General features: G+C 42.6%; 1 protein-coding gene across 4 annotated transcripts in view; it reads right to left on the bottom strand.

The window, feature by feature from the left end:
* LOC121578237 (nuclear receptor coactivator 3) overlaps positions 1-12827 on the bottom strand; it is a 36066-nt gene extending 23239 nt beyond the window's left edge. For all 4 annotated transcript variants that reach the window (XM_041892441.1, XM_041892442.1, XM_041892444.1 and 1 more), the window contains exon 1: positions 12726-12827. The gene's annotated coding sequence lies outside the window, so the exon portion shown is untranslated. The remainder of the gene's footprint in view (positions 1-12725) is intronic.
* Between the last annotated feature and the right edge of the window lie 6431 nt (positions 12828-19258).

The following is a 19258-nucleotide window of genomic DNA, read 5'->3' as shown; positions in this document are numbered from 1 at the left end:
CATGTCAAATTATGTGAGTATGATGATAAAGCAATGATGGACAGGTTGAAACTACAGGCTTGGCGTAAAAGAGGTTAACTTTCTAGACAACATTGCATCGACATAGAAATAGAATGCATAGACATGACAGTGTTCTGTTCCACAACAGATTGAGTCTATGCACTCTATTTCTACTTGCAACATTGCGCTGTGTTCCTCAGTTCTGCAGACTAAGAGTGCCCCCGGGTCTATTTTCTCTGTTGCAGTGTGTCATTTATTCTTCATCAGAGCTGCTGTCATCCTCAGGCTCTGATAGATCAGCAATGGGGAAACGCAAGATGGCCGCCACTCCACTGAGCTGGGTCAACTGTTCTCCAGATACATGAAGGCTTGAAAATATTCTGACCTATAAATATAATGATCATGCTGTTTAATATGCCACACCTGTCAGGTGGATGGATTATCTTGGCAAAGGAGAAATGCACACTAACAGGGATGTAAACAAATTTGTGCAACAAAATTGTGAGAAATACACTTTTTGTGCGTATGGAATATTTCTGGGATATTATTTCAGCTCAAGAAACATGGGATCAACACTTCACATGTTGTGTATACATTTTTGTTCAGTGTATATCAAAACCAGCCCCATAGTACTGCTAACCACACTCCTCCCCATTTCCGCAACCAACATCCCTCTGCCTGAGATGGGAGGAGAAAGCAGCTACAGTACACAAAAATAAAAATCACACATATCTTCTCATCCACAAATGCTCTATTATCTTCTCCAGTGAAATGCCAGCACCTCCCTCAGACAGGAGACAGCAGGAGCTAAGGTTTACAGTAGAGTTCAAACACAGCCCCATGGGGAAACAGCTCACATTAAAATAAAACAAGCCTTTCACAGTCTTCATACTGTGTGAGAGAATGGAGGACAGAGAAAGAAAGAGGGGGAGGTAAGGACTGAAAGGAGGGGAGGGCAGAGATTTGGGACATGAAAACAACCTTACCTGTACCTCTTTAAAGGGGCAGGCCGTGTAACATCCAATGGGCTTATTCAGAGAGGTGCAACGATAAAAGGGATATTCCACTCTAAATACAACCCAACATCCCCACTACATAGGACCCACAGTAGGTGTGCAGGTGTGTCTTCTCTGCCTGTCTGTCTGCGTGCTGTGTTCTGATGAGGTGCAAGTGTGTGCACATGGACATTAGAGAGTGAATTGAGGAATTGTTGGTGCTGCAGTGCAGGGGAAGAGAAATACACAAAGAGAAAGAGGCACAGCAGAGCAGGTAGTTCAAAGCAGAAAGAACATTCAGAGCACAGTAGCTTCTCTTCTTGAGAAGGCACCCTCCCTCCCTCCCTCCCTCCCACACACACACCATCACGCAACCGATAGAAAACCGACCATGGCTAAACTAATGTGTGTGTGATGTGATCACACAGGGCTAATATTATGCTAATGAGGTCATTAATCAATGGCCAAAGAGCCTTTTATCTTACAGCACAGAGCGCCAAGCCTGCTATGCCTCCATTCTGCCTATTGAGATAATAAAGCGCCAGCATCTTCTGTCTCCTATTGAAGAGGCAAACACACAGTAACTTATCAACCTCATGAGAAAATGATTTTAAAAGACAACCTAAAATCTATACCACAATTTTCAACTCAAGGGTAAATAATATGAACAAAGAAAACACACTCCAGTTTACAGAGACAAGAGTGCTAACATTACAGACCCCCCTCAGCCCCCAGCTGTGCCCTGGACACCATATGTGAATTGATTGCCCCCCATTTATCCTCAGAGTTTGTACTGCTTGGTGACCTAAATTGGGATATGCTTAATACCCCAGCCATCCTACAATCCAAGCTAGATGCCCTCAACCTCACGCAAATTATCAACGAACCTACCAGGTACAACCCTAAATCCGTAAACATGGGTACCCTCATAGATATCATCCTGACTAACATACCCTCTAAATACACCTCAGCTGTCTTCAACCAGGATCTCAGCGATCACTGCCTTATTGCCTGCGTCCGTAACGGGTCCGCGGTCAAACGACCACCCCTCATCACTGTCAAACGCTCCCTAAAACACTTTAGCGAGGAGGCCTTCCTAATTGACCTGGCCCAGGTATCCTGGATGGATATAGATCTCATTCCGTCAGTAGAGGATGCCTGGTTGTTCCTTAAAAGTAATTTCCTCTCAATCTTAAATAAACATGCCCCATTCAAAAAATACAGAACTAAGAACCGATATAGCCCCTGGTTCTCCTCAGACTTGACTGCCCTTGACCAGCACAAAAACATCCTGTGGTGTACAGCATTAGCATCAAATAGCCCCCGCGATATGCAACTTTTCAGGGAAGTTAGGAACCAATATACACAAGCAGTCAGGAAAGCAAAGGCTAACTTTTTTCAAACAGAAATTTGCATCCTGTAGCACTAACTCCAAAAAGTTTTGGGACACTGTAAAGTCCATGGAGAATAAGAGCACTTCCTCCCAGCTGCCCACTGCACTGAGGCTAGGAAACACTATCACCACCGATAAATCTACAATAATTGAGAATTTCAACAAGCATTTTGCTACAGCTGGCCATGCTTTCCATCTGGCTACCACTAACCCGGCCACCAACTCTGCACCCTCTGCTGCAACTTGCCCATGCCCCCCCCGCTTCTCCTTCACACAAATTCAGACAGCTGATGTTTTGAAAGCGCTGCAAAATCTGGACCCCTACAAATCAGCTGGGCTAGACAATCTGGACCCTTTCTTTCTAAAACTAGCCGCAAATTGTCGCTTCCCCCTATTACTAGTCTGTTCAACCTCTCTTTTCATAACGTCTGAGATCCCCAGAGATTGGAAAGCTGCCGCGGTCATCCCCCTCTTCAAAGGGGGTGACACTCTAGATCCAAACTGCTACAGACCTATATCCATCCTGCCCTGCCTTTCGAAAGTATTCGAAAGCCAAGTTAACAAACAGATCATCGACCATTTCGAATACCACCGTACCTTCTCCGCTATGCAATCCGGTTTCCGAGCTGGTCACGGGTGCACTTCAGCCACGCTCAAGGTCCTAAACGATATTATAACCGCGATTGATAATAGACAGTACTGTGCAGCCGTCTTCATCGACCTGGCCAAGGCTTTCGACTCTGTCAACCACCGCATTCTTATTGGCAGACTAAATAGCCTTGGTTTCTCAAATGACTGCCTCGCCTGGTTCACCAACTACTTCTCAGATAGACTTCAGTGTGTCAAATCGGAGGGCCTGTTGTCTGGACCTATGGCAGTCTCTATGGGGGTGCCACAGGGTTCAATTCTTGGGCCGACACTTTTCTCCGTGTATATCAATGATGTCGCTCTTGCTGCTGGTGACTCTCAGATCCACCTCTACGCAGACGACACCATTTTGTATACATCTGGCCCTTCATTGGACACTGTGTTAACAAACCTCCAAACGAGCTTCAATGCCATACAACAATCCTTCAGTAGCCTCCAACTGCTCTTAAACACTAGTAAAACTAAATGCATGCTTTTCAATCGAACGCTGCTGGCACCCGCCCACCCGACTAGAATCACCACTCTCGACGGGTCTGACCTAGAGTATGTGGACAACTACAAATACCTAGGTGCCTGGTTAGACTGTAAACTCAACTTCCAGACTCACATAAAGAATCTCCAATCCAAAGTTAAATCTAGAATTGGCTTCCTATTTCGCAATAAAGCCTCCTTCACTCATGCTGCCAAACATGCCCTCGTAAAACTGACTATCCTACCGATCCTTGACTTCGGCGATGTAATTTACAAAATAGCCTCCAACACTCTACTCAGCAAATTGGATGTAGTCTATCACAGTGCCATCCGTTTTGTCTCCAAAGCCCCATACACTACCCACCACTGTGACCTGTACGCTCTTGTTGGCTGGTCCTCACTACATGTTCGTCGTCAAACCCACTGGCTCCAGGCCATCTATAAATCACTGCTAGGCAAATCCCCGCAATATCTTAGCTCTTTGGTCACCATAGCAGCACCCACCCGTAGTCTGCGCTCCAGCAGGTATATCTCACTGGTCATTCCCAAAGCCAACACCTCCTTTGGCCGCCATTCCTTCCAGTTCTCTGCTGCCAATGACTGGAACGAATTGCAAAAATCTCTGAAGCTGGAGACTCTTATCTCCCTCAATAACTTTAAGCATCAGTTGTCAGAGCACCTTACCGATCACTGCACCTGTACACAGCCCATCTGAAATTAGCCCACCCAACTACCTCATCCCTATATTGTTATTTATTTTGCTCTTTTGCACCCCAGTATCTCTATTTGCACATAATCTCTTGCACATCTAGCATTCCAGTGTTAATACTATTGTAATTATTCTGCACTATAGCCTATTTATTGCCTTACCTCCATAACTTGCTACATTTGCACACACTGTATATATATTTTCTGTTGTATTTCTGACTTTATGTTTTTTACCCCATATGTAACTCTGTGTTGTTTTTATTGCACTACTTTGCTTTATCTTGGCCAGGTCGCAGTTGTAAATGAGAACCTGTTCTCAACTGGCTTACCTGGTTAAATAAAGGTGAAATAAAAAAATAAAAAAATAAAAAAAACATTATACCCCCACCATCCAGGCAGGAGCAGTGTGTAGTGTTAACTGTGTTGCTCAGCTGAAAAGCCAACATTAATTTCAGAGCGCAGCGCAGGCAGCTCTGATGATTTCCCCCTCACTCGCTCCTCCCTCATGGATCTGTGGAGTAAACACAGGAAGAGAGCAGGCTCTGTTGCACGCAAGAGCTGGGCGTTCCTGTGTAGCTCCTGCGGGGTCAAAAGTTTAGCGTGGTTTAAATGTTACCTTTCCTCAGCCAATCGCAGCCCCACACTGCAGCAGCTGAACTATGACCCCTGCAAATAATTCCACTCAAAAGGTCTGACGCCAGTTTCACCACTACTACTCCTTTTCTTTATTTACTCTGCCAATTTCGTTTGTTCGAGAACTTATGGGAAAAAGAGAGCATTTCTGACTATGCAGAGAGAAAGAAGCACACACAGTAGCTGTCAAATAAGAGAATTATTTGTCTTCATCGCAGATAATATTACATCAGGTTACTCATGAGTTAAACACTGAATTACAAGAATTAAAAAGAAACACCACCACATATTTATAGCTGCAAGTGGTGAACTTGGTCAAATGCATCAAATTAGGTCAATCCATTTATCTCCATACAATCTCCACTGGGAGTGGGTACAATAGAGTACAGTACATTACACTGTGCTCTACTGTGCTGTCCAAACTTGTGAAACAGACATCTATGATTGGTTCAGATTTGGTCCGGCCAGGGCGGACTGAACAAATTTCAACTACTTTTCAATGTCCATGGACATTCGGTGCTTAGTGGGTGAGGATGCTTGTTACAGTAAATGGAAAGATGGTAGATGTCATGGTAGTAGGGATGGGCATTTGAAATGATTTCACTATTCGAATAATATCCATACATTTTTGGGGGATATCCGATTGGGACTTGCTCGAGCGAATCAGGAACGAGTCTGTGCACACTGCTTGCTTTGACCACTACATGACAGAAAGAGAAAGAAAAGTTATGAGCTGAACATAACAGTATGCCAGTGTAAGGGAGGACGCTAGCAGGTGACACAACTGATGTGACTAGTATTATTTCCCATTGTAGCCAATTCAAATTGCTGTAGTTCCACTACAATTTTTGGGGGTAATTCCATTTCCAACTTGGTAACAGAATTACAGTTTTAAATCACTTAACTTGATATCAGTAAAAAACAATATAATTGGTAGTTCTACCTTTACTTGTTACTTCTGTGAACTTTCATTATCCTCCCTCCTCACGAGGGAGAGAAATTAGAAAATATCTTAAAGATGTGGGTTTTTGGTAATGGAATTACAAGGCACAAGGCAATGCTTCTTAAACTTACAGAAGGCAAATAATTTATCCAAAACTAAATATAAAATGTTGATGTTAGTTGGCAGGGGTCTTTACTTCAACATTGTGTTTTGATGTATTTCTGATACCTTAAGACTTTTTCTCATATATATGTTTTCTAAAGACCCCTTTTCCCATCTGTTTGACCAGAAATCAAAGCCATTTCCTAATTTCTAAGATGAAAAACGGTGGGAAAACCTATGCCTTCATTTCCCCCCAAAAAATATAGACTCAGCTTTCATTTGACATCCAATTGGCTATATCCCTTCCCAGTCATGTGATATCCATAGAATAGGGCCTAATGAATTGATTTCAATTGACTGATTTTCTTATATGAACTGTAACTCATTAAAATCATTGAAATTGTTGCGTTTATATTTTTGTTCAATATACTATGACTGAGATGTGGTTGTCGTATTTAGCTACCTTAAGATGAAAGCACTTTACTGTAATTGACATCCAAGTCCTTTTACATGGAAATGACCATAAAATCCACCTCCTATCATGTTGGTTCTCTGTACTAGCAGAGCTACACCAACACTGGATTAAAAATCTTCTCAACTGCATCTCTGTGTAAAAGCCTATTCAAGTATGGTAGGATGGATGGATGTTCTAGAAAAAGGCAGCTGAGGAACATTCAGCTTTCACCACTCATTTAGAATAGTGAAGTGGTAAAGGCCATTTGTTTTGGCTTGCACTTTAAAATATAACCTTTGACCTGGGTTTAGTTCAGAAGGTTTCTCTACATGTTGCTGGTGTTTCATCAGGTAGCCTAATATAAAGTATGATGGCAGAGCCTCCCAATGTTGGGTGCCTCTTTTGCGCATAGGGAAAGACGAGCTTCATTTGCCAGGCTAGTAGCAATATGGGAACGAAAAAAGAGAAAGACTCAAGACCAAACAGGAGGTTATTCCTCTGCAATTGGATCTCTATCTGCAAATCTGAGCCATTAACCTCTGACAACAGAGACCTGTCAAAGCAATGGTAGAGTCCGGACTCCTGGTACAGACCATCAGTTGGGGTGCATGAATGCAGAGCCAAGACTTAAAAACAACATTCAGAATCTGAAAACCACCTAAATGGGTTTGGTCCTGTGTTTCACCCCATTGCTCTACCTCTGTGGGGAAAATGACAGCAGTGCTGTCCTGCTCTTAAAACAGGAATCGACAGGTATCGGAAAGCAACCCTTGGATTGGGTGTTGCCTTAACAACAAACCACATGAAGAAGACTGACATCACAGTAACAACTGAGCAGAAGTGACAAGGAAGGGAATATGTTAATTTATTCCAAAAACAGTCCCCCAACACCACACCCCAACCACCATTTAATTAAGAGTATGTAGTTGGACAAATGTAAAGATTACAATAAATGTTTTGTCAGGCTTTGGTGTTGACAGTGTTGTAAATCTGAAGTATGCTTGCTGATCGACCCAGAATAGCAGGGGCCTCTCACTTCAGGGTGGAATTCTGTGTCACTCAAGACTTAACTCTACTTCTAGCTGTGGAGGAGTGGGGGCAAACATGGGGTGGGCAGAATGAAAGCAAGGTGGATGTGTAGCAGTTGAGAAGTTCATCCAGAACTGACACTCCTCTCTGCCTGCCTGCCTGACAAAAAGCATCTGGTAACATTTATATCACAAACCAAAACTTTTTTTTTTCCTTTTACGAAAAAAAGGGGGCCCTAAACAAAACACAAATAGTCTTGCTAACAATTTACAAATGGTAACAAAACCAGGGCAGGGAGCTACCCTCCCATTCGGTGTTCAGGTGAACCAGTTTTACGAGCAAGGGAGAGAAAGTAAAGACTGGTGGAAAAGAGAGCTGTGCACCACCTACATAGAACTAACTGTTCCAAAGCCTTGCTGGTTATAAATTGGAATTTGGTGGAATGATTGCTTCAGGCTGCACGTTTGGCTTTCATAAGTGTGCATGGCTCACATTTGGCAGATTTACCCCTGCATTTGGGTATTACCTCAGAGTTGAACAAGAGGTGAATGGGGGAATTAATGAATACGAAGTAATAGTAGTAGAGCTACACTGCAAACTGCATGAAGTGATTGAGACTGGGGCTCGGTGGCTTCCATTGAAGGGGGAAATTCTACCATTTAAGTTGCTCTGCAGTTCCTACTTAGCCGGTATTTAACTCTCACTCTCTGTCTGAGACATTAGGCCTAAATATTTTCACCTTTCAGGGGAGGGAGCAGAGTTTCGCTTTGATGAATCAACCAACCAACTTGTTGCAGGGCTTTGGTTCCCCTCAGGTGTGGGTTGACATGCAGTGACAGTTTACTGTCACCACATCAATGACCTTGAGCTTGTTGTGAGGGACTGTATCGTCATGGAAATGTAGCTTTATACAACTGGATACTACTTTAAAGCGCTCTCTGCAAAGAAGAACCATAACTAAAATGTTCAAATCTCTAAAAAGGTGTAAAAAATAAAAAAAAGTTTTACTTACACTGAACAAAAATATAAAACGCAACATGTAAAGTGTTGGTCCCATGTTTCATGAGGTGAAATAAAATACATTTTGAGGGAGCGTGCAGGAACGTCCACCAGAGCTGTTGCCAGAGAATTTAATGTTGATTTCTCTACCATAAGCTGCTTCCAACATCATTTTAGAGAATTTGGCAGTACGTCCAACCGGCCTCACAACCGCAGGCAACGAGTAACCACGCCAGCCCAGGACCTCCACATCCGGCTTCTTCACCTGCAAGATTGTCTGAGACCAGCCACCCGGACAGCTGATGAAACTGTGGAGTATTTCTGTCTGTAATAAAGCCCTTTTGTGGGGAAAAACTAATTCTGATTGGCTGGGCCTGGCTCCCCAGTAGGTGTACCTTGCTCGCAAGTGGGTGGGTGGGCCTATGCCCTCCCAGGCCCACCCATGGCTGCACCCCTTCCCAGTCATGTGAAATCCATAGAATAGGGCCTAATGAATTTATTTCAATTGACAGATTTTCTTATATGAACTGTAACTCATTAAAATCATTGAAATTGCTGCATGTTGCGTTTATATTTTTGTTCAACATACTATAACTGTGGTTGTCGTATTTAGCTACCTTAAGATGAAAGCACTTTACTGTAAGTCGCTCTGGATAAGGGTTTCTGCTAAATTACTCAAATGTAAATGTTTCAAGTTTTAATGATCACGTGCACAAGTACAGTGAAATGCCTTTCTTGCAAGCTCCAAACCCAACAATGCAGTAATCAACATCAATGTAGCACTAAAAATAACATAAGGCAGAACAAAAACACATGAGAAATAAAAATAAGAAAAACACGGGAAAGCAAGAAGCTATATACAGGGTCAGTTCCAGTACCATATTTACAATGTGCAGGGATACTGGAGTGATAGAGGTAGATACAGTATGTATAGGGGTAAGGTGACTAGGCATCAGGATGTATGATAAAATGTAAATGTAAATGCATCAGGATATATGATAAAAAGAGTAGCAGCAGTGTAAATGATGATTGTATGCGAGTGTGTGTGTAGAGTCAGTATAAATGTGTGTGCATGTTATGTGTGTGTTGGAGTGTCGGTGTGTGTAGAGTCCTGTGAGTGTGAATAGAGAGTGCAAACATTAAAATAAAATACAAGCGTCAACTCAGATGGTCTGTGTAGCCAATTTGTTAGCTATTTAGCAGTCTTATGGCTTTGGGATAGAAGCTGTTCAGGAGCCTGTTGGTGTCAGTCTTGATGCACCGGTACCGCTTGCCATGTCGAAGCAGAGAGAACAGTCTATGGCTTGGGTGGTTGGAGTCTCAACAATTTTCCGGGCCTTCCTTTCACATCGCCTGATATAGAGGTCCCTGATGGCAGGGAGCTCGGCCCCAGTGATGTACTGGGCTGTCCGCACCATACTCTGTAGCGCCATGCGATCGAGGGTGGTGCCGTTGCCATACCAAGCAATGATGCAGCCAGTCAAGATGCTCTCAATGGTGCAGCTGTAGAACTTTTTGAGGATTTGTGTAAACTTTGTGTAGCCCAAGTGTGATTTAAACCGAACAAGAAAATTGCACTTAAAACTCCACAAGAGAAAAAGCCAATCTATTACAAGTTAATAAGGACCACTTAAAGGGATACTTCAGGATGTTGGCAATGAAGCCCTTTATCTACTTCCCCAGAGTAAGATTAACTTGTGGATACCATTTTTGTGTGTCTGCGTGCAGTTTGAAGGAATTTACTAACTAGCATTAGCACAATTGCTAACTGGCGTTAGCACAATGACTGGAAGTCTATGGTAACTGCTAGCATGCTAGTAGATACCATATACTTCCAGGCATTGTGCTAACGCTAGTTAGCATTGACTCACGAAACGACCTACTACTTCCTTCATACTGGATGCAGAGACAAAAATGTTATCCATGAGTTAATCTGACTGGGGAAACATTGCCAAAATCCCAAAGTAGCCTATCCCTTTAAGCTTTCAGATCCTCACTACCGCTCCTCTTTTACCCCCAAAAAGGTGCAGGCCAATGAATCAAATTCCAATTAGGAAAACAATCAGACGTTCCTTTCAGCTCACTGTGTCATCAAGAGCCCTCCAGCAGCCTCGATTCTGCTCTCCCCACTATTAATCTTGTTAATTCCACACACACTTACTTGTTGACCACCAAATACCTTTGATCTAACATCCTCTCTCAGTCACACACACTCATGCACTAACACACCCCTTACAACACACTAAAAGAATGCCATCTACTCAAACATCAATGGAGCACAAATGCAGTGTGACAAAGACAGAGTGGAGGTAGTTATCAAAAGGTGATGAGGCATTCGCTTATTTTCCCTCTCATTCTTTCTGCTGGAAGTAAAAAGACCACACTTTCAGAGGTGGCAAGTATGAGGGCAATTTTCTGATAGTAACAATTAAATAAGGCCAAGAATGCTCTTTCAAATCCTAAAGTCTTACTGCTGACAAACACCAATGCAAAAACACAGTAACAGTATCCAATCAATATGCCATGGAAATCAATGGATTGGTTCATCTGCTACGAAGCTCTGACACCACAGAGAGATGTTCCCGCTCCCATGAGACGAAGCCCGTTAATGAGTTATTGAGAACACAGTAGCAAAACGGACAAAGAGCTAAAGCAATGCATCCAAGTCACTTCTTCACCCCATCTGCAGTCAAAGAATCTCCCAGAAGATTGATTCATTGTTAATGCAGCCTGACACCCTGTGTGTCAGAAAGAAAGGGAGCGATAAAGGGAGAAAAAGGGGAATAGAGAGGCTCCATTTGCAAAGAATATGAGTAGCAGCAGCAGTTCATTGGGTAATTTCCCACAGTGGCCACTGTTCCCCTCCTACAAACATACTAACACATATAGGCCTACACTGCTATAGAAGAGGGCAAAGATGTAGGTGTGCATTACATTGAATTATTTATTAATGATAAATAAATAGGCCTAATCCCAAAATGAAGAGACCATGAAGACCACCCGCTAAATAGGCTAGCTCAGTGGCCTTGTTGGCCTGGAGTATGAATAACCCAAAAACCATACACACATTCACCTGATACCATACTCGCAAGACTTACATGTCACATGTGTGTGGAGAGGATGTGTTATAACTAGGGCCTCAAGATTTTCCTCGGTCAGGTCACATTGTTAGGATAAACTCCTGGCCCTACTTAGAAAACTGACAGATAGAATATGGTGTTGTTATAAGCCATGTCTATAACAACACAACACCCAAAGCATGCATGTGATTGAATAGTTATTCTAGGGCAAATGTAATTAATTTGCCCCCCCAAAAAAATGTCTGAAGCCAGACACAGAGCATTGAGTCTTGCAATTGGAGATGGGTAGGTCCTCCTCATATACATGTGTGCCTGAGTATCAGTAAGGGTGCTTGTTATTCACGTGTTCTGCCCCCAAGCAAAGACTGACTGCACACACCAAGACCTGAACCTTACAATTCAAGCGACATGACTCACTCTCCATTGTCTGTCGACATGAGCAAGCTCTCGAAGAATGCTCCCTTACTGCCTCAGAAAGTGAATGTTCAGCATACACACTGAGATCAGTAGTTTTGTTGCCCTTTTTTAAAAACCAAAAAACTCAGTGAGGAGTGTGCACTGCAGAGTACACGTTCTCTCTAACACAACACACACGTAAATGGATACCAATATGATTCTCACCATTCCCCATCAAATGTCTACACTACAGTAAATAAAAATGTAGCCTATGTGAACTTGAGACATGGTGTCATAAGTAGCCTATTCTGTACGATGTGAGATGTAGCATAGACTAGAGGGTTTCAAGGGTGGCCTGACGTCCGTATGCAACCCTCCACTTTCCGTTGTACAGCGCAGTGGTGGGTCATTATCCGTTACAGTCATAGAGCTACTTAACCTGCTAGACTACACAAATACAAGAGTTCACTCACAGTCGAAATGAAATATAATTGTTTCAGAACGTAGCCTATCAATTACCCCTCGGATAAACTTTGTAACAAAGAGTAGGTATAAAAGCAGTCCGAAACATCCACGAGCAATGCACATTCAAAACAGCCAAAATTACAAATTTGGTCTCGCATCATCAGTTAAAAAGAACACTTCATACAGCCCAAAATTCCCAAATAAACGAACATGATCGGAACTAACGTTACAAGGTAGGTTGGTTGCACTGAGGTATAATAACACGGGTGAAACCTCTATCTATTCCAAGTAACGCGGTACATCAGATCAACAGGAACATTTGCCACATGTTTAAAACCCAATCAGTGTTATCAACAAAACACTTTAAAAACCTCTAAAGAAAACACCGGCTACTAGCAGAAAAACTCACCCGCTTCAATGCATTCATTGAGTACACCACACCAGTTTCTTTTTTGCCACTATTAACTCTCCGCCATCTTCACCACCGTGCTTGTTTAAATGGGAAACACTCCCAAAGCTCAATAAGTCAGGGGCTTATTCATTATGCCGACTCTGTTGCTAAACGTTTCTTAAACGAAAGCAAAAGGAACGAAACAAGGCGGGACCTACCTGAATTTGTCCAATAGAAACTCTCGTTTTGTTTTACAACAAAAAATAGCGTTTCTATTGGCCAGATTCAGGTAGGTCCCTTCCTGTTGGCTGAACCTGTCCAATAGAAACGCTAGTTTTCCTGGCAAAACGGAACATTTTGCAACTGTTTGGAGTAATGATTACACCCCAGCTTGCAACAGAGCGATCCGGCTTCTGGGTAGGGTAGTTGTCTTCCTCCTCTATCAGCATACAGATGTATGGGTCTTTCTAAATATGGACTACACGTACACGAAATAAATAACCTACCTATGAGACAGGCAGCAGCAATGCATTTATTTATAGCTCACCAAAGTAGCTCATGGAGATAACTGTGCGCGTGGCCGTTGTGACATGCTATTCTCCATTAGGCCAAGTCCCCATAAGGAAACCCTGTTAACTATTTTCTAAATGTTTATAGACACATCATTCTATGAGGTCTCAAAAACAGATATTGACAGGTCTAATGTTTCGGTCTGCAATTGTAACAAGACTAGAATTAACCCCCCAAATTTCATATAGGTCTACATATTTTCTGAGATTGTATGATGTTGGTTAATTTATCAACATGGTCTGTTACACTCAAACCATTGCAGGTTTCCAAGTATGCATTTTCAAAGAGACATAAGTGGGTTGTGTTGACCTTTTTATATAATCCTTAAAATGTGCCTACAAGCAATGTTCCTGACTAAAAATGTTAAAAAGTATTAACAAAAATACAAAATGATGCAGATTTTAGAGTAAACAGTTACATGGAGAAGGATACATAAGCATGATACAAAATGTAGCTAACGCTTCCTCAGAATGCTTCCTTACTCCCAGTCCTTAAAATTGCACATTAACTGGCAGTCAAGCACAAGTATGCACTCACACACAACCCTCAGACTTTCAGTCTGTTTCAATTATGAGGGGGATATAAAACATGCATGTTATCCACTAACACACAAACTGGCTAATACCCATATGCCACATTGGGACTGGGGAGCAGCGGTGGTCAGGATACAATTTGCAATTATGTAGCAAACACTATGAAGTCCAATCGCCCTATGGGAGACTGAAGGGACTCAGGAGGCCCAACTGTCCTCTGGAGAAGAGCCACAGAAGATAGTGCTGAATTTGTCTCTATGGTGATCTCTCGGCACACCAGTGTAGAATTTCAACTGTTCGGGAGGGAGTCAGGGCTAAAGATGGAAGGGGTAGAAAGAGGGAATTGTTAGAGGATAGCGCCAGTGAGAGACAGTGTAACCACCCAGAGGCGCATCATCGCGAGACTTCCGGGAACGCTTGCGAAACAGACCAAACAGATCAGGCTGGGATTTGGGGTTTAAGAAGTCAAAGAGAGAAGTCAAACATTTTCAGTTAGTTGTTAATTTTCTAAAAATCTAAAGGCACAACCTATATTCGAATGATTTAAGTAGTTGAACATGTTATTACTCCAACCTTGTGAAAGTGACAAACTGACACATTTTCATTTGTCAAAAACAACTTTATATCGAAGGAGTGCCTTTGATTTGATGGTCTGCACATGTGCAGTTCTGCGCAAGACAACCGTTAGACCCGATGAGGTGTTTCTATGCATGAGCTTAGCTAGCCAATGTCGCCATGACATTGCCTACAAGCAATGTTCCCTCAAAACATTTTCATCACTGAGCAAATTTCAGGTCTGCTGAGCGCAAACTTCAACGTTGTGAAAGTTCTGTTCAACTTACGAAGTGCGTTTACTGTGAACACTAAGGCTGTACCTGCTTTAAGTGGTCAAGTAGGCTCCTGTGGCTATTTGATCATAATGTAGGCCTACCAGAGTGGCCTACCATCAAAAACAATGGAGAAAATGCATCCCATAAATGTTTTACATGGAAATAGCTGTTCTATCGTTCAGTCTACAGTAGCAGCCAATGTGTGGTGTTCAATGTAGGCCTACATTCCATGAGACTTTTGGGGGGAAAAAAACATGCAGGGCTTGACATTAACCTGTTTATTCACTTGTCCTTCAGACAAGGAGTTGACTGAACATTTTGTGTTGTTTGATGCAAGAAACCACTTCACAAAATAAAATGCATAATTATTCCCATACCATTATTACAGAGAATCAGACAAATTATGCTACCCTCTGCCTATTGTCTACTTAGCTTATTCAAGCCTGTCTCAAAATACAACACTGCCCCTTTAAGACCAAAAAAAAATTGCCTGACACTTTTCAATGATGTCTAGAAATGCACACATTTTGTGCTCTTGTAGGAAGCAATCACTCCCCCATTGCTGACTACACATGATCTATAACTGGGCTAATAACTCACTAACTAGCGAAAGATATGAACAAATGTACAAATGTCGCTACATGTAGCTCTCGCTTTGATCTCCAAACAAGCCCATCTACTCACGACCGCTTATGCTGTAAAAACAGTCCAGTTCAAAGTGAATGCATATAGGCCTACTGCAGCTCTGATTGGTTATGGCGCACCGGTCTGTGTAGAGTACGAGTCTTGCTTTCTGCCTACAACAAAATCTCTTGCATAGTTAGTTTTGTTTCGGTATATTGAATTGAAAGTGGCTAATATTGCGTTGATTCGATCACAATTCCCACAGTAAAGGGAAACATTGATAGTGTTAATGGGGTAAACTCTAGAAAGTTGAGTGAAGTTCATTCTCATGCTTATTAGCGCAAGGCATCCCCAGGGAGCTGCGCGCCGGCACACACATGCAGTTTAGAGGGAACATTACCTACAAGTGTGATTGGGGATTTCTATTGGAGAAGTAGTTTTAGCCTTTTCTTCATACTGTACTGTCTTTGGTGTAACACTCGGTAATTAGCTCCTTGCTTGCTGTTTCCTGTCTGGGCATATTTTACCTTAATCAGTCTACAAATGAGAGGGGAAACGTTGACAGAAATAATATATACTGGAAAAAATAGCCCACCTGAAACACAGTTTGTCTCTTAAAAGTTGTACTTACATGCAAGGCCTCTTTGATGTCGCCTTCAAAGGGGTGTTGAAAAAATCTGTGAAGTTCATTGCCTCAGCTTTGTCCCAAGTTTCAAGCTCAAAAGAGATTTACGCAGTCCAGCCAATGGTATACAGATTTTAACGTCTAACCTAGCAATTTTATTTAGGTTGTTGATCCGCATGAACTCAAAACACAAAAGGAAGTATTATTTGTCACAAGAGACAGACAGATTTAGTCTTGACAGAGAAAGTTTGATATGGACCCTTCCCCATAATATTATGCTACGGGAGTTCACTTGTATTTGATAAACAGCATTCAACTGAGATGATATGTTTATAACAGATATCACCACAGCCAGAAAGCCAACACTGCTATCATGAATCCTGGTTGTTTGCTTGTGTTTTAAAGAGCGAGCCTCAATTACATTCCACAGAGACCTAAAGGGGGCCCATGGCCCTCTGTTTGTGCCCCCTCCCCCACAACACACCGCAAACTGACCTCCCCCTCTGTCAGTGAGTGTGAGACGCTACATCTCAACCCCCTTCCCACTCTGCCTCTCTAGTATGAAAGGACAGGAGATAACAGTTTGAAAGGACAGGAGATAGCCCCCTAATAATTAATGTATTTGCAGATTGCTTTACCTGCAAACAACCAATCGGATGCCTCTCAGCTCATCACCCCTTCCCCCTCCCCCACTTTGTTTCAATTGCACTCAGATTCAAGGCTTTAGGATCATGATGAAGACAAACAGAGATACAGTACATTGCAGTACATGGGCACAATTTATGAATATGATTTTACAAAGAAATGTGAAATTGATAGATACAGCACAAATGAAAATGGCAGAGAATGTTCAATATTTAATTAATTTGTTATTTTCAAGAAAAATATTGAGTTTACTTACAGGGAGAGAGAGAGAATGAGAGAGAGAGAGAGAGAGAGAGAGAGAGAGAGAGAGAGAGCGACACACACACAGACACAATATGATAAATGTATTTTTATCCAGCTGATAGAGGTAGTCAAATGTACATTTGAGAATGATAGGTGTTTGATGGTTTGCTTTAGAGGCCTGCTCAGTTAAACACATACAAGTATTTCATCTTTCCCAAGTTAATGATTCTTGGGCGTATTTCATGGGTAGTAGCCTACATAAGATGGATTTACAATTGGCTTTTGTTTTGATCGCATGCCTGAACCTGCTTGTGTAGGTCCACTGAAAGTTTGGAGATGCAGGTGGAATACATGGATGGAGTACCTGGTACACCAGAGACGAACTTGTTGATATCAAATCATCATGGACTGGCGGAGAAAACTATGACACAAGCGCATTGCCGCAGGAGATTAATACAACATGGATTATACAATGGAAGAGACGAAAAGGAGGACTAAGGAAAGGAGACAAGATAGGAGGATTACGAAGGAAACTTCAAAAACATAAGAACAATCCCCCACTCCCCAACATCCTTTTTGCCAACGTGAGATCAATAAGAAACCAAATTGATGAGCTCAACGCCAATGCCCGCTTTCTGAGTGAATATAGAGACTTGGTTATCTGACATTTCTAATGACACGCTGAAATGTAATGGATTTTATGGTCCCATTCGCACAGATCGTGACCTGTCAATCACCGGTAAAGCAACAGGAGGAGGGGTGTGTTTTTACATAAACAAATGCTGGTTTTCTTCCATTAACATCAAGAGCACTATCTGCACAAAAGATGTTGAACTATTATGCATCTCACTGCTCCCTTTTTATCTCCCAAGGGTATTTGGACAAGTGTTTATCACAGCTGTTTATGTACCACCCACAGCAGATACTGCTGCTCAAACCATCTACCAATGTGTCAACACGCTGGAAGACGTCCCCTGATGCACCCAAAACCATACTCGTTTAATTTGAACTCTCGCTCACTGTCCTACCAAACTATGAACAATATGTTACTTGTAACACAAGGGGAGATAGTAAACAGATTTGTGTTGGTAATATTAAAGGGCATATAAGTGACTGCAGAAGCCCCCAGTGAGCACATCGGACCACTATGCAATTAAATTACTGCTAACATTGAAACAGGAAAATATTAAGGAAACAGCAGTCCACATATGGTCATAGGAAGTTATAGAAAGACTGCATGGCTGTTTTCCCTGTATAAACTGGGACATTTTTTAGAATGGGCCATACCCTTGAGGAGTCAGTATCAGCAGTGACTGCAAATATCAATTTCTGTGAGGGCATGTTAGTCCCCACAAAGATGGTTAAATGCTATCTATACACAAGCCTTGTATTTCTGCAGAGTTTAAAAAAGACACTTAAGATGAAACAGACAGCCTTTTCTGCTGGCAACCAAGAGGAAGTGAAAACCCTGCAGAGGACAGTAAAACAACAAATAGCCCAGGCTAAGGACAACTACAAACATAAAGTGTAAACCATGGGAATCTCAGGCAGGCCTGGCAGGGTCTGGCAACCCTAACCGGGCAAGCCAAGAAGAAAACCCAAGGGAAAAACATAAAAGGACGAGGGACAGTTTGTCAATGAACTCAACACTTTTTACTGTCATTTTGATAATCACAACTTCTCCACTGTAACAGAAAGCCTGAGGGAACAACTGGAGCTCTAGGCCCTGGATGGAGGGGAGGCAACAACCATCGAGAAGAAGAGGTGAGACGGGTCTTCAAGAGAGTCAAATCCATCAAAGCACCCGGACCAGACAACATCAAGGGACGGCTACTGAAGGAATGCTCAGATGAGCTGGCAGACATCTTCAACACGCTCTTTAACAGCTCCCTATCAGAACACATGGTTCCATCACTCTGGAAGACGTCTGAAATCCGGCTCGTTCCAAAGAAGAACAATCCAGCGGAGCTGAATGACTATCGTCCTGTGGCATTAACGTCAGTCGTTGTGAAGTGCCTTAAGCGCTTGCTACTCACGTCTCAGGTCTCATGTGGATGGAGCCCTTGACCCAATGCAGTTTGCATACATGACGAACAGATCAGTGGAGGATGCAGTCCTGATGGAGTTGCACAGTGCCATGACACACATGGAGAGGCCTCACTCTTATGTGTGCATCAGTGGAGGCTGGTGGGAGGAGCTATAGGAGGACGGGCTCATTGTAATGGCTGGAATGGAATTGGTGGAATGGAGTCAAACATGTGGTTTCCCTATGTCTGATGTGTTTGTTACCGTTCTATTTATTCCATTCCAGCCATTACAATGAGCGCGTCTTTCTATAGCTCCTCCCACCATCCTCGACTGGTGTGAATCCTTTTCCTGGATTTCTCCTCGGCTTTTAACTGCATGCAGCCTCACCTTCTCTGTGACAAATTCTCCCACCTACAGGTGGACCCCAGCATTACCTTTTGGGTGCTGGACTTC

This window comes from Coregonus clupeaformis, chromosome 12 (genome assembly GCF_020615455.1).
Source record: "Coregonus clupeaformis isolate EN_2021a chromosome 12, ASM2061545v1, whole genome shotgun sequence".
Lineage (NCBI taxonomy): Eukaryota > Metazoa > Chordata > Actinopteri > Salmoniformes > Salmonidae > Coregonus > Coregonus clupeaformis.
This window is presented reverse-complemented; position numbering and strand designations above follow the sequence as displayed.